The sequence below is a fragment of the Opisthocomus hoazin genome, chromosome 4 (assembly GCF_030867145.1).
Source record: "Opisthocomus hoazin isolate bOpiHoa1 chromosome 4, bOpiHoa1.hap1, whole genome shotgun sequence".
Lineage (NCBI taxonomy): Eukaryota > Metazoa > Chordata > Aves > Opisthocomiformes > Opisthocomidae > Opisthocomus > Opisthocomus hoazin.
The window spans coordinates 7,915,408-7,930,905 of NC_134417.1; the positions used below are offsets into that span (position 1 = coordinate 7,915,408).

Here is a 15,498-nt window from a genome sequence, read left to right on the forward strand (position 1 = left end):
GTGAATCTGATATACGAGTTGGAAGGTTAAATGTTTATTGAGTTCATTCCTTGCGTATGGGTCAGACACAATAGTGCAAAGAATATGATAAATATAGTTATCCCGCATGTAGCATCATTACAGAATTTCTCATAGCCCAACAATTTATTTTTCTTCTTGTAAAAATGGCAATAAAAATAAATTCTGTACATTTTAAAATTTTACTTTTACTTCAGTACTGTTACTGTTGACAAAACATGGAATAAGAAATTGTTTCTAAGCCTATTGCAGTCAATGGGGACAAGATCTGATTTTACTGGCCTAGGACCTGTCCCAAAGTAAACGAAGAATAAACACTTCTGTGTGAAGAGTTACCTGCAGTGGCAATCCATTCCTTCCCCACAAGATAAAAATACATACTGTAATTAATCAGATAAAACTGTTTGGTTTATATTCAGCATGGAAGGGAAGGCACGACATGCACACACCTCATGAATTTTGGAGAGTTATCGTCCATATTTACATTATCAAGCAGCATGGACCAATAGGAATGAATCTGTAGAGCAAAATGGTTTGTGAGGAGGCCTACAGTTTGTAATGTCATCTTCGTTGGCCATGGTACAGTCTGTGATACACACATATGACTTCATACAGCTTCCTCAGTGATGTGGTAATGTAGCCAAAAGCAATATAAGCCTAGAAATCATAGAGAAGATTGGTATTTTTGACAGAAGTGGAGAGATTTACCTTTGTCACACTTGCTTTAACCACAGGCTGGCCACTACTCTTCCCCAAGTATGCGAGTGAAATTGGGCTTTTAATAAAACACTAATTAAAGTAAATACTGTAAAAGCATTAACCTCCATAAGGTGTTTAAATTTAATTCCTGGGTACTTTGGCATAGTTCCAGCTTTCAATAAGTTCTGATCTGACTCTATCAGATCACCAATTCAAAGGCTCTGATTTTAGTTTATGGAATATTCCCGTTAATAATGATACCTTAGACATCCATTAAGTCTGGAACATTAATTCTATGGAAAACTTCCAATACAACTCCATTAGATTTTTCAATTATTTTTTTAGGCTAAATTAGCACTAGAGGCTTTTAACAAATGTCATAAGTATCTATATTTAATAGAAAGATTACTCAAATTAAAACCAGACCAAAATAGAAAATACAGCTCCCTCTGTTTAAGTTATGACCTTCAGAATCCACTTCAAAGTTACAAGCTAAATGAAGATAAGTGTTGTTCAGACTTCTTGTTGTTGTATTGTTGTGTGGTCTAGGAAAACAGAGGATGACTTAAGAAACACTGATGTGCTTTTTTCTTTTCTGGTAGATGAAATCCTTTAGTTACACAGACTGATACAATACTTATTAAAATGCAGTTTTCTTATAAATGTGTAGTGTATGCCACTAGCCATTTAAAATACCATGAAAATCCTATATGGCATCCAGGTAATCTATCTTCCATCTTCAGTTTTAGTATTTAGGTCATATATAGGATGATTTCCCAAACAGAATGATTCCCAAATGAATAACTGTAAGCTATCAATCTTATCTGTCTCCTTCACCAATTTCTGACCTGCAAGTCACATTCAGCCACTTGCAACAGACAAGGAGGAAGAGGATTATACTTTCAAATTTCATGAGAATCAGCTACTGGGGAACAGGAGGAAGATTCAAAGTAGTGTTCACTGAGGAAAAGCCCCCAGGGGAGCTCAGATATCACATGCTCTGTCTGGCGTAAGCTAGCTGGCCCCACAGCAGGCTCACTGGTAGCAGAGCTACATGAGCTTCTCTTGCTTACTACAAATGCTACGAAATACGGGGGATGTTGAAGTTACTGCAGTAGTGGAATTTATGAAGCAAAGGACACAAATCCACAGGAAATCAGGTTCCAGTCACTTCACCCATCTTCACTTGTTATTCCATCTGAACCACTTGGCATTTTTCTGGTAAAGGCTCACCCAGAATGAAGCCATTCAAAACAACATGAAATGTTTTAATCCTGTCAGGTTGAGACAGTGTTAAGTTTCATTCAGCTAATATCAAACATATACACAACTAATATTATTAAATCAAATTCCTTCAAACTGGACTTCTTTGTTAGATCTCATTGAGATTGAAACTTTAAGCCAAAAATAGAATACGTTCATTTCGTACGTCTGTGTGTCAGACTGTGAGAAATTCTAGTTAGAATTTTCCTTATAACCTAAATACATCAAGAAATGTAAAATGACTCAAGCCATGTGACATATTTTAATGTACAAAGCAGAAGGGGCAGAATTAACATTGAACTTTTGGCTTTAACTCTACATTTACTAGCTTCCAAGAATTAGCTTTCAGTGATGATGTGTTCTCAGCTGTTGAATGTTCATTTTTCAGTCATAAGCTTCTAATAATGTTAGCCAAAGATTCTTTTCTTTTTGCATAATGATTCAATTTTGTATATGTCACATTATGCTTTTTTTTTTTTCCTTTTGAAAAAAAACATCTTTATAACTCTGGTCCCTGTCCCTTACCTGTTGTCAGTGCTTCGATGTGGAGGGAGACAGATACTGAAACCACCTTATCCGTGAAGTTTTGGAGATATTTGTGGTTTTTTGTGTTATGAGGAGGAACCAGAGCCACTGTTGTTGATTGCAAAGCAAAATTAACAATAATATTCAATGGATTATAGTTCCTTCTTACACAAGTGACAGTTAAAGCACAGTGACTATTCCTGTGAGAGTCCTAATAGTCTTCCATTAATCCAACTATATTCGTATTTCCCAATACAGGCCTCAATAATACTCCTTAAGAAAAGATTCTCAGTGGAAATATATCCTCCCCATTTTGAAATACCATGGTGAAATGAAGAGTTACTTTCTTTGAAGTATGGGTTGCTTTAAGTGAGATCCCCACCATGTAGGGATTTGTATTAATGTAAGCCATTGAGGTGATCTGGTTAAATTTATAAGACACACACTCTGAAGATAGGCAGTCAAATCTGCTGAAAATGGAGTAAGAAATTGGTTTGGTCTGCTTAAGCTCCATGATTGTAGGCATACTTTCTGCCATGCATTACTGGATAATCAAGATGAACAAATTCAAGGATCCACCCCCTTGGGAACTTCCAGTTTTTGGAACTGTTTCTCCCTTTGTATGGGAGGTGATTTATTTTTGCCACAGAACTGGTCATTTCCTCCCCTCAGATCACAGAAAGAAGACAACTCTTACACACTTGTCATTCTTGAGATTAGAAAAAGGTTGAGAATGCTGCTTGTCCCTCAGACAAAAGCACACTGAGCAGAAAGCTCTTTACAGGATTACAGTCTTGAATGTGGTAAACGCCCCCCAGTTTTAGCAGGCAAAATGAGTTAAAATTAAATACTATATATAAAATAGTGGCACTGGATGACCATAGTTCTGACTCTGCTCCCGTGTACAGTGGCTTAGGTAAGCCTTCCATGGTTCAAATCAACTGTTCAAATACATGGTAGTAGACTCTACACCTTTAAATTTCACTAGAACAAAAAGAGGTTTCTCATGGACATTGGATTCAGTTTCTAGCTAACCCTTCAACTCATAAGCACGGTAAATGTGTTGTCCAGATACTTGACTTACCGTATTTGATGATTTTAAAAAATAGTGAAAATTTTCTGTGCAGAATTCACCTTATCTATTCCAACTGTCATTTGTTCTTTCCATTTTATTTTTTTTTTAGGCTGATTTACTGCAGTTACCTGCTATTTGTCAATTGCTTTGAAGTTGACAGTAAGGTGAAAGTAATATTCAAAGCAGATTTTTTTAACTAAGCAAACAAAATTTTGGGAAAGAACACAAATCCAACAAATACTGTGAGCTTTCCTCCTGCTGGGGCTGAAACATTTAATGAATGAGTATTAGAGTCAGATAAGACCTTGGCTTTGTCGTTGTACTTAGCACAAGAAACTGAGAAATTTTTGATTTTGAGTATATTTACTGTCACTATATTTCTGATAAAGTAACACTATTATTTTCATTGAAATAGGAAAAAACCTGAGGTTCAGTGAAGTGTACGCATTTAAGTCACTCTGAGGTTGTGGTCCTGAGAAGTATATGCCCAGAACAGGGCATACCCAGAACAGGGGAATGTGACACCATGATTCGCCCAGGACTGTTCAGACGTTTTATGTATGCATTCCTGCACACCTAAAAGCATCATTTTCATCTGAAAAAACAACTTGTGAAGCTTCCCTAAGTTATTCCTTTTCACAGTTCCCCAAGATACCGGCATCTTTTTTGATGCATACACAAGTTTTCTTGTCAATAAAAGAAACACTCAACCTACATGAGACAATAGCTCTTCAATACTAGAACATCATGTTGTATCTTAGTAAACTTAGCATTGCCTGAAATTTCTCTAATTTGTAGCTTTAGATTCTACTTCAACAGGAGGATTGATCCAGATCTCAATGGAACTAATAGGAGTATTTCTGTTAACCAGGAGCAGAGTCAGGGCCAAGGTCAACAATACTAATTTGCTTTAGCTTCAGGCAGACTTCCTCCTTTTCCAAGAGCAAATCTTCACTCCACCTTGCATGACATTTAATAACCATATATAAAGCTTGAAAAGTTACAATTTCTCCTAAGGACCTGGAAGCACCTAATTTGGGTGGTGCACATGTCCTGTCCTTAGAGAGAGTTCAAGGTCAGCTTGGATGGACTTTATTTCTCTGTAGATGGGATTGGGCAGTTCTTTGGGCTAGAACTTGATACAGAGTATTTTGTCACCACCTTTTCCTTTGAGGAGTAATTCAACATATTTAAGCCTATTGACAAGATCTTCAGTAGCTGGTTTGCATTTTTCATGATATAATTTCCTAGACAAGTTAAACTACAGAACAGAAACTACAAAAACATTTCCTTGCTAAACTTCCAAATCTGGTTAAGGTTCTGTCTGCCCCTCTCTCTTTTATCCCTCCAGCTTTCCTTTGGATGCTGTCTGCCTTTTGACAGACTCAGAGGTTCATAAAACAGTATATTTAGCACATCAATACAAAAAAACTTTAGCAAGCTGAAGATAGATATCATTTCCCAGTGCCTCAAATTTCAAGGCCCTGGTTTGTACTTTGTGATTTTTTTTTCTTGTACTTTTTTATTTCTCTTTAGTCACTAGTACAGAAAACGTCCAGCACCACAATTTATTGATATTAGCAGGACTTGTAAGAATAAGATTAAACCAGGACAAACCCGTCTAAGATATACGTAATCACAATGTTTAAATGGGGATAAAAGCAGTAATTATCCCGTAAATTTGGTAAATACAAGGAACATATTTTAAAGTCATGGAAGATTCCTAAAGTTAAAAAACTGCAAAGCAGTAGAGATAACCTATTCAGCTTTCACAAGTAGCCAGTGCTTTACCCTGTTACAATGATGAATTTTACCTCATTTGTTTTTTTCAAAGAAATTTCCGGGAGAAGTAAGCAATTAGGAGTTGAGAAATTTCCAATTATTTGCAACATCACTTCTTTCGTCTTGTCAATGAGACTGAGAAAGAGAACCTAAATATACATATATCTTTGGATATTAGGAATAAGCTCATATGTAGGAGATGATGTTTTTAGTTGTAACAAATACACTTTATCTTCTCACCAAACTATCCTAATTCTCAAGGGACAATAATAAAGAATCAGAAAGAGCATTTGTTTCTTTTTACGCTATGCAAGAATTTTTGTTAAAATACAAAAAATATACACCTTAAAAGTCAAACATGATATTTTATAAAATGTTTTAATATGTGGTTATATGTACTTTTTTAACTGTAAGTGTAAAATATTATTGTCATAGTCTATATAAGTTTACAACTATGTCAGAGTTGCCTAATTGAAAGCAAATTAAATTTAAGTTCCTAAGTTAGTTAGATGCTTCTGAAATTTTCTCCCTGCTTTTCACAGTATATTATTAGGAACAACATTTAAAAGGTATGTCTGGAAAGATCTGTAATGACAGTGCCTTTGGGTAAAGATAATAAGCCCTGAAGTAGTTATGGAAAAAGCCAAGAAGCCAGAGGTGGAAAAAAATACAACAAGACCGCCAAGAGGGATACAATGTAGATATCAAACAAAATACCTGGCAGCATGCCCAGGCAAAATATTCCATACAAATCAAGGTCAGATATCACAAGTTTTTCTGAGGATAAATCCTCTATACGAAGCAGGAGATTTCTAAACAAGCCACAAAAGATACTTGCTCTCTCCTGAGGACATTGTGAATGCTGATTAGAACATTTGGACAGTGACTGAGGCAGCAAGTACCAATTAGGCGGTTACAGGCGGTAAGTAACATTAGGATCGGCAAATGTGACCTGCAGTCAGCAAACTCACCACAGTCACCCATGAGGACCTGTTGAACTATGTAAACAAAAAGGCACCATGTGACCAGAAAGGTCTTGCAGTTCCATGTAGGGTAGTCTTGGGCAACAATCTAATAAACAGTAAACCAAAATTTTCATGGGGTAGGAATACCAGACCAGCTGCATTATGCTGTCTCCTAGACATCTTGCTTCTGTTAAATTTAATGTGTGGTATGACAAGTTTATTTTAAATACAATCACTAGAGTAAAAACTACAGAATGCCACAGAAGGTGACAGAATGATAAGTATTCTGTATACTGGCTGTATTCATGTGTGACATCCTTTTTGATTAGTCATGTTTGTGTTTAAGCTTTTATTTTCTTCTTTTTTTCTAAAGTAAGGATCTGTGTGTTAATATGGACTTCATACTGTCCCTGCCTTTAAGAATCCCATTCCTTGAAAAATGACAGGAAATGAACATTTTCTAATGCAGACCAATTCCTTCCATCTCATCTCCAAATTTGTGGTACCCCTCAGAACTTTCTCCTTTAAAGTGCTTTCACAAAGAGTCACTTCAAAGATTGGAATCAGTGCGTGAAGTACAGATAGGAGAACTTGTATGAATAAGCCAGGGAACAAGGCAAAAGGTGGCTTATGTTGTCAACCAGCAGTAACTATTTGTAAGGGCTGGAAAGTATTGATATTATTGGAAGAGTGGTTCATCTTAACATTTATAGCCTAGCAACCAGTTGACAGAGACCTGAATTGATTGTAGTTTTCCTGAAGTAAGCAATTATCCAGTAGGCTTAAACTAGATTAGTGAATTAAACAGTGCACAAACTGCTCTCCTCTTTCATCTCCTTCATTATCCCCTTGAATCCTCTGTGAGTTCCCTCTGAGGTTCTTCAGTGTGCTTTGCTTTTCTTATTCCTGACTTTTTGTAGCATAATTTAATTCACGTAAATAATTTCCATTCTGACTCTCCAAGCATGAATATTTGGGAAAGTCTCTGACAGTTTGAATGCTTACTTAAACCTCCTACAATTTTAAAATTATCTCAGAACATTGTAATCTCATCTTTCCTGAAGGTCTCAGAAGCCCAATTCATTTCAGTGATAAAAACACAGGTGTAAAAACAACATTTCAAAGTATCTCTTCATCTGTGATTAGGAATTTCACTCTTTCAGGTGCAAACAGGATATTAGAATATGTTGTTACCTGTTAGCTAGATAATAAAAGGCATGCAATGTTTTGTAGAGCAGCTTCACATAAGGCAAATAAGTAAACAGTCTTCTTGATATGACAGAGAAGTCTGAATTTAGATATGTTGTAATTCAGAGTACCTCACACATGCTCTGTGAAGTTAGAAAGCAGTTTAAGGTTCTGAAAGATTCCCACTCAGTATTGCTAGGGGAATGAGTGGCTTCTTGCACTTCTGAAGGGCAGAATAAATAACAAAAAATAAATCAAACTGACACAAATTCTGATGGTGGTAATGACTGAACAATGCAAATAATCAGAGAGTGTGAAAATCTGTCTGCACGAAGTTACTACTGGATCTGACTTTTTAAGTATCAGCCATCAGTTTGTTGCCTGCTGGCAAAACTATCCTGATAAATGTAATACTTACACCTTACAGTCTCTTCAGTCCTTTAAATTATGTGAAATGTTTAATTAAAGCATAGAAATCGTAAGTACAACTACAAGACCAGCCTTTTCTGGTTTATACAGAGACAGATGAAGAAAGGAACAGCCACGAATAGATCTATAACCCTCAATATTTTTTAGGACATTGATCCAGTACTTGTCCTTATTTTCCTGAGTATTATCTGTGTTCATGAACTCTTTCCAGTAATGAAGGAGTTAACCCAAGTTTCAATTAAAGAGTGGAAGAAAATTGGCCCAGCTGTAGAAGGTAAAAGACCAGGAAGAGGGGAGGTCTGTTTTCCTGAGAGAAACAAAGGAAGCAGAAGTACTGTGGTTTGGCTTCAGGAAAAAACTAATAAACTTTTGGCTCCTGAAGGACAATCACAAGTTGGAGGTAAGCTGGGTTCTTGAGAAGGGTTAGGTATCTGCTTTGAGGGAGAGGGTTTGTGCTAGGTGGCCTTTGAAAGAGAGTCTTGGCAGCCATTTTCTTGATTAACTTGGTTTGTTTGCAGCTTGAGCCTGTGTTGCATTTCAGGATAGCATAAAAACAAGACTGCCCTTGCAGGCTTCTAACATAGCATATATAGGCTCTGGAAGAGTAGTTAATTGCACACATACAAAATTGCATGGATACTATATATATGCAAAAAGTCTGATGTTGAATATATTGCACATATTATCAATGCAGAAGTGGTGGGTTGCAGAGTTACCTAAGAGTGCCTTGGTATTAAAAATGTAAACTTGATAATTCAAGCTATTTATGTTCTTAGTAGTGATGTGTTGCACTAGGCATCCTGAGGAAAGAGTAGGTGCTTTAAAAATCCTTAAAATCTGTAAAGGATCCCAAGAGGATCAAATGCAAACTAAGAGCTTTGAAGTTAGCTGCACTTAAGAGGCAAGATTTTGAGGATAGCTAGATAGTACTTTTGTTTCAGGAGGATTTCTTTTTTAGGTGTACTTTTTAGAAGAAACTGTGAACTTGCCACTTGTGTTTGCTGGCTGTCATTCTCAGACATGGTCCTAGTTTGCTTATGTGAGACTTTCCCAGACCTATCAACTCTTGGAAGTCTGGTAACAGCTGGGTTGCATTCCCTCATTTGCTTTGGCAATAGCTGTTTTTTTAGAAGTTAAACATTTGCATAAAATTTTGAAATGTAAAACAATTTTTGTCACACATTTTCTAACCAGTTGTAATTGTAGATTTTTTTTCTGTTTCTGCATGTGTTGGTATCTTATGCTGTAACTCGCAGGCCTGAAGGAGTCCTAATTACAAACAATTGAATAAATTTTTAAAAGGTTAATATTTCCTTTCTGAATCTGTTACATGGCCAAAAAAGGTCTCCTTGTGATCATGGTTTTCGTCCTTGCGTTTAGAATGGTGCCTGACTATACGACCTGAGGATTAGATTGGCTCATGGCTCAGCAGAGATCGCTAAGGGATCTGAGGTATTGGAAAAAACAATTGCACCAGTGCAGTGTTACATCTTTACTATTGACCTGTGTTTCAGGGGCCTTCTTCATACAGTAGGCTGGCTAGCTAGGGTACACTTGCATGACAGTGCATGCTTTCTTTCGGGTAGTTTTTTAGGAGCATTTGTCAAGAGCTCAACTGAATAAGCCTTTTTACAATGAAGAGGTGTAGTCATGTATTTGGACAATTTTTTGGCTTATGATGAAGCTGAGGAATAGGTATAATTTTCTATAGCAACTACACTGACAGCCTTCTTGGGTGTCCCTTTCTTAACAGCTGTCTTCCCTCAGTTCGTGTACATGGGCTTCCACCTTAAAGGTGGGTTCACCATCCCACCTCCTCATATCCTTCCCCTGGTCACACGGGAAGAACCAGAGTGCGCCACAAGGCATGCGTCTGGGGCTCCCTTTTCCTCTGACTGGGCCAGGAGACCACTGATTTCTTGGGGCATCCCTGATACCCGAGACTCTGTCCTGTAGGGATAAGGGGGTGCAGAGATTTTCTTCAAAGTTTTGGAGCCAAGAAGACACTCTCCACAGTTGGTGTATCCGTATCCGGGCAATACATTGCTGCTAAGCTGTTAAAATATGATGCTGGGACACCTTGAATCACCTTCCTCCACATAGCCTGTGTACACAGGACATTCCCTGGATCTTTGGAGACCTCATCATCATCAAGATCACTGTAGATGACTTCTAGCACTGCTAATTCTCTCAGGTATTACATGCCTTCATGTGCAGTAGTCCGTTTTTCTGGGGATGGATTTCCTTGAATGGGCATCTTGCCCTCACACTTGAGAGAAGCCATCTCCAGAGACTGCAAATTGCTGCCTCTTTTCCAAGTCCTCTCTCAGTTCCCGATTTCTAGCAAGGGATCCCAGCTGTTGGGCTTCTTTTCCCTTCCAGCTGCTGACAGCCCCATTATCCCATCATGGGAGCAGCCAGGCAGCAATACACTCACCTGGCTGGTGGCTGCAATCTTTTCACATGTCTCAAAGTTCTGCTGAGGTCAGGGACCGGGTAATTTCCTCTTCCTGTTTGAGCTGTCTGACTTCTTCCTCCAATTCCTTTGTTGAAGAACCAGATTCTTGATCAGAACTTTCCTCCTCTTCCTCCTCTCTTACTAATCGAGGATATGGACCCACTGCTTTCCTTGTCCACTGTTTTTTGGTTTTTTACTAGTGGGGCAATTACTGTAGTTGTTGTTGTTTGGGTCCCTACCTCAACCATATTGTCCTCAGAGGAAGTCTGGGTCCCTGCCACAGCCACAGTCTTCTGAGAGTACTGAACTGTGGCTCGATAGGCATAGGCCAGACCCCAGTACAGGGGGTCTCCAAAAAAAGACATTAAAAAATCAACTGTATAAAGTGCAGTTGACCTACCCATCAAAGCAGGACTGTGGATGAACACTGAACAGAGGAGGATATGTGGCTTTTAGAGAACCACCTGAATTCTTCTGACCCTAGTAAGAAATATTCCAGGTTGAAGGAACATTCTGGCAAATTTTAATGTTCTTTTCCTTCATTAGAATGCTGCATTAGGATACAGAAATACTAATTTCTATAACATAAAATCTAATTTCCCCCAGGTGAAATCCCCCTCCATTAATCAGTAAAATCTACATGAAGATGTTAACCTTAGTTCTAAGTAGTCTGAAAAAATACTCCAAGAAGGTCCCTGTATACACTAATCTAGTCAGTATACAGGTTGATTTTTTTTTTTTTGTGCTAGTCCATTCAAACATGCTACATGCAATTTTTAACTGATCAGCTAACCACAGGTAGATTATTAAACTTATTTTAAAGTGGAAATTAAAAATCTTATGTCATAGTTCATGGACTTAAGAAATTCTTTTGTCAGCCACTCTGCTGGGATATCTATAAAGGGTGAAAAAGAATATTAACCTCTTGTTGTCATTAGATCCTGAGCATTAGAGGACCAGGATAAACATGTGAAGGGTACTACCAAACTTTGAGGCACTGAAGACACTTTTGAAAGATACTGTGTGTTTCCACCCCAGCCACAACTAACAAACTCAGTTGCTTTGGGCACAAGTTTCAGAGGAGTGAGACAATGTGAGAGAAACAACTCTACAGGCACCAAGGTCAGTGAAGAAGGAGGGGGAGGAGGTGCTCAAGATGCCAGAGAAGAGAGTCTTCCCTTGCAGCTTGTGAGGAAGAACACGGTGAGGCAGGCTGTCCCCCTGCAGTCCATGGAGGTACACAGCAGAGCAGATATCCACCTGTAGCCCATAGAAGGGACCCTACACCAGAGCAGGTGGATGCCTGAAGGAGGCTGTGAGCCCATGGGGAGCCCACACTGGAGCAGGCTCCTGCCAGGACCTGTGGACCCGTGGAGAGAGGAGCCCCTGCCAGAACAGGTTTGCTGGCAGGGCTTGTGGAGCACTGTCACCTGTGAGAGGGACTTCATGGTGGAGCAGGGAAGAGTGTGAGGAGTCTTCGCCCTGAGGGACAAGGAGTGGCAGAGACCATCTGTGATGAACTGACCGCAATGCCCATTCCCTGTCCCCCTGTGCCACTTGGGGGGAGGAGGTAGAGAAAAGGGAGTGAAGATGAGCCCGGGAAGAAGGGAGGGGTGGGAGGAAGGTGTTTTAAGATTTAGTTTTATTTTTGCGTTATCCTACTCTGATTTGATTGGTGATGAATTAAACTCCCTTTTCTCCCCAAGTTCAGTCTGTTTTGTCCATGACAGTAAATGGTGAGTGATCTCTCCCTGTCCTTGTCTCGACCCTTGAGCCTTTCATCATATTTCCTCTCCCCTGTCCAGCTGAGCATGGGGAGTGATAGAGTGGTTTTGGTGGGCACCTGGCATTTATCCAGGCCAAACCAAAACATATACTGTCTCTGATTTACTTATTGGAAACAGATTTAAAGCTATATTAGCCAAAGTCATAAGGTCTAATTGATAATATTAAGGGTATTTATTTAAACTAGAAGGTGGAAATCTTACATTATGGAGTAGCAAAATGAAGAGGGGCAGACCCATGGTAAACTCAACCCATTGTCTGGAGAAAGCACATACACTTCAGGAACTAGTACAGACTGTGCAACACCATCCCTGATTGTTCTCCATGTTGAGGGGGGATGAAGATTGCAGAAAAAATGGTAGCATTTTGTTACTACTGTGAAATTATGGAGCTAGAGAAAAATTCCACACCACATGTCCTAATGTAATGGTTGAAGTCTGAAGCTAGTGTTCTGCAGGTGTATACTACTGCAATATTCTAACCAAAGACTAATATTCTATTTGTGGTATATATTGTAATGTTTATCAGAATAGTTCAAGCATCGGTGAATAGTACAGACTCAGTGTGCTATGTATGTTCTCTCCTTGCGTGATTTTTTTTTTTTTCTTCCCCCCCATCGCTTAAAGAGCTCTTCCCTTTCCCCCCATCCTTTCTTGTTAGCGTCAGCTTGGCTGTTCTTATATTTGGATGGGATGGGAGTTGAAACACTCTATTGGGTCATTTAAGTTAGAAGCAGAATTATTGAACCATCTAGTGTCCCGGTTCAAAGCAGGGTGGCAAGAAACTGAGTGGCAGATGCTCTCTGTTAACCTCCACCCTCCCACCAGAGGAAGGGAAAAGGAGGAAAAGGGAGAGAGACTTGAAATTGAATATAAAAAGTTTTACTAATAATACTAATAGTAAGCGAAAGAATGCAAAATACACAAAACTGATACTGAGTTTTCCCGAGGTGTGTGCCGGGGCACTGGCATCCCACCAGCAGCTGCCAGGAAACACCAGGAAGTCCTGGACTGGCCTCAGCAGCAGACAGGAACTGGACTCAGGAGTGCACGTATCGGAATCTGGATCAGGATTGCAGGCAGAACAACGAGCAGGATCCTCTTCAGAAGGTGGCCATAGACAAAGAGAGCGAGACCCTTGTGATCCCCCAGCTTTAAACTGAGTATGACGTGCATGGCGTGGAATACTTAGTTGGTCAATATCAGGTCACCTGTCCTGTCCACCCCTCCCTGCGTCTACGACCCCTTCTGACTACTCACTTGTGGGGCCTAAGAGGTCTATTGGTGACCTTGGCGGCGATGGTAGTAATTCTAAACAGGGGCCTTTTTCTGCATTCCTTTCCTACTGTTAGCTCAGTGTAACTATAAACATCAAGTGTTATCAGCTTTGGAGCGGACAGTGTCTGTAAAATATGCGGCCAGCTTCAGAAAAATGCAGTTACTTAGAAGAACTTAGCTGTAAGGAAGATTCACTAAAAGAAAATTGGTTCTGTTTTAACCAAAACCAGGACATCTGGCAATGTGTTATCTGAATAAATGACTTGCATCTTGTGTTAATTCTTCTGAGCACTAAGTTATATGAAGAAAACATGCATCATACCTGAAAGTAAATGAGGTAAAATCTCTTTCCACTGTGTAGTCAAAGTGCTGAAGTACATACAGCTTGACTTTCCCCTGGCAGTTACTGATCTAGTTTACTTGTAGAACTGACTGCAGAACAGGGCTCTTCATATATGTTGTAATCCTCTTTTGACCTTGTAATGTAATTGGCTGGCAGACTATGAGATTTTTTTAAATGGTCGAGCAATGGGCTCTGGCAATAGAACTGAGCACAGTCTGAATCTGGTGCTTCTTTTCTACACTGAGTTATAGACCAGCTTCATTGAAATCTGATCACTTAAACAAGTTAATGATTTCCCCCACTTATCAGAGCAAAGAACAACCTGTGGTGCATTTAAAATATTTGTTAGTTGACAGCATTCTCTGTGTCCTAAATGCTTAGAAAATTGGTTGGAAACAACTTGTCTAACAAAGCACCCTCTCATTTACTCTACTTCACATAACTGAAAAAAAAAAAAGGGGGGGGGGGGAGGGAAGCCCAAACCATTTCTCTTATAAACCATTTAATACGGTTTATGATAGCAATAATCTCCTTTAAATTGGTTATATTACTGTAGTTTGTTATGGTGTTAACTGCCCTTGTCTTCAGCTTGGTCCATTAACTGAAAATCCAGCAATTAACTGATAATGGGATGATTTCTTCAGGATTATTACCTGATTCTTAGTTTGGAGATTAATATTCTTGACGGATAGTGAAACAGTGACAAAACGTAATCAGAAATTCCCAGTTCAGCTTTTATATGGTAGTGATCTATTTAGATGAGATGTCTCTGATGCTTGCATGTAGTTTATTTCATTGTCTTTGTCACCAAAGATAGAAACATACAAGCAGCACCTGTCTTCATAAAAAATAACACTTGTTGGCCCAGATATTCAGCAGCAGCAGATGAGAGACAAGGAAGGTGATGTTTAATGTGACAGTCTAATAATGGAGACTTAAAGCTTGATCCTCACTATTCTACTCAGTGGGAATTTTGCCTATGGATTCAGCGGAAAAAGGTTCAAAGACAAAAAGACAAGGAGAAAATCACATTACATCTTTTTGAAGATACCCAGTAGATGTGAAGCGGGGGGAGGGGGGGAATCATAAGCAAAAGGCTATTCCAGCTAGTGTAGTCTACATCTTTATAAAGAAAAAAATATATTATTTGTTGAATTGATAGGACTATTCACTTCAGAGTATGGAAATCCTACAAGAATTCCCCAAAATTTGTCCTTAGCATACTTCTGTGACCCATATTTTCAGTCCCCAAAGTCACCTTTTTCTTTGAGTAATACAATGCCAAATCTGAGGGAGATTAATTATTAGTTATTCAGCATTATTAATTAACCCTGCAATCCACTCCAACAAAATGTACTGTTATTACTAAAATATTTGGTGTTAGCTCTGGAAATACTTTACTGCTTCCTCCTATTCCATTGCACTTAAGGGTTTTCTTCTCACACCTGTCTTAAATATTTTCAGTCCATCTGCCAGGAATTGTCAGCCAAAATGATACAGATTTATACAGTATCAGGAGGCTATATGAACAACCTTTAAAATATACTCACAATAGCTTCTAGCTGTGATTATTTGAGCTGAGGCATGCATTCTGTAGTATGTGTTTCCCAGTGTGAAGAAAGCTGAGAAAATCCTTTTCCCTGCTTTATGCCTGTATTTTTAGGTGCCTATATTTTGATTACCTTTTCTCT

General features: G+C 38.8%; 1 long non-coding RNA gene across 2 annotated transcripts in view; it reads right to left on the minus strand.

Annotated features, from left to right (window-relative positions):
• The window catches only part of LOC142361089 (uncharacterized), an 87,034-nt gene extending 73,149 nt beyond the window's left edge, over positions 1-13,885 (minus strand). For both annotated transcript variants that reach the window (XR_012763621.1, XR_012763622.1), the window contains exon 1: positions 13,787-13,885. This is a non-coding gene — a long non-coding RNA (uncharacterized LOC142361089). The remainder of the gene's footprint in view (positions 1-13,786) is intronic.
• Positions 13,886-15,498: the final 1,613 nt, after the last annotated feature.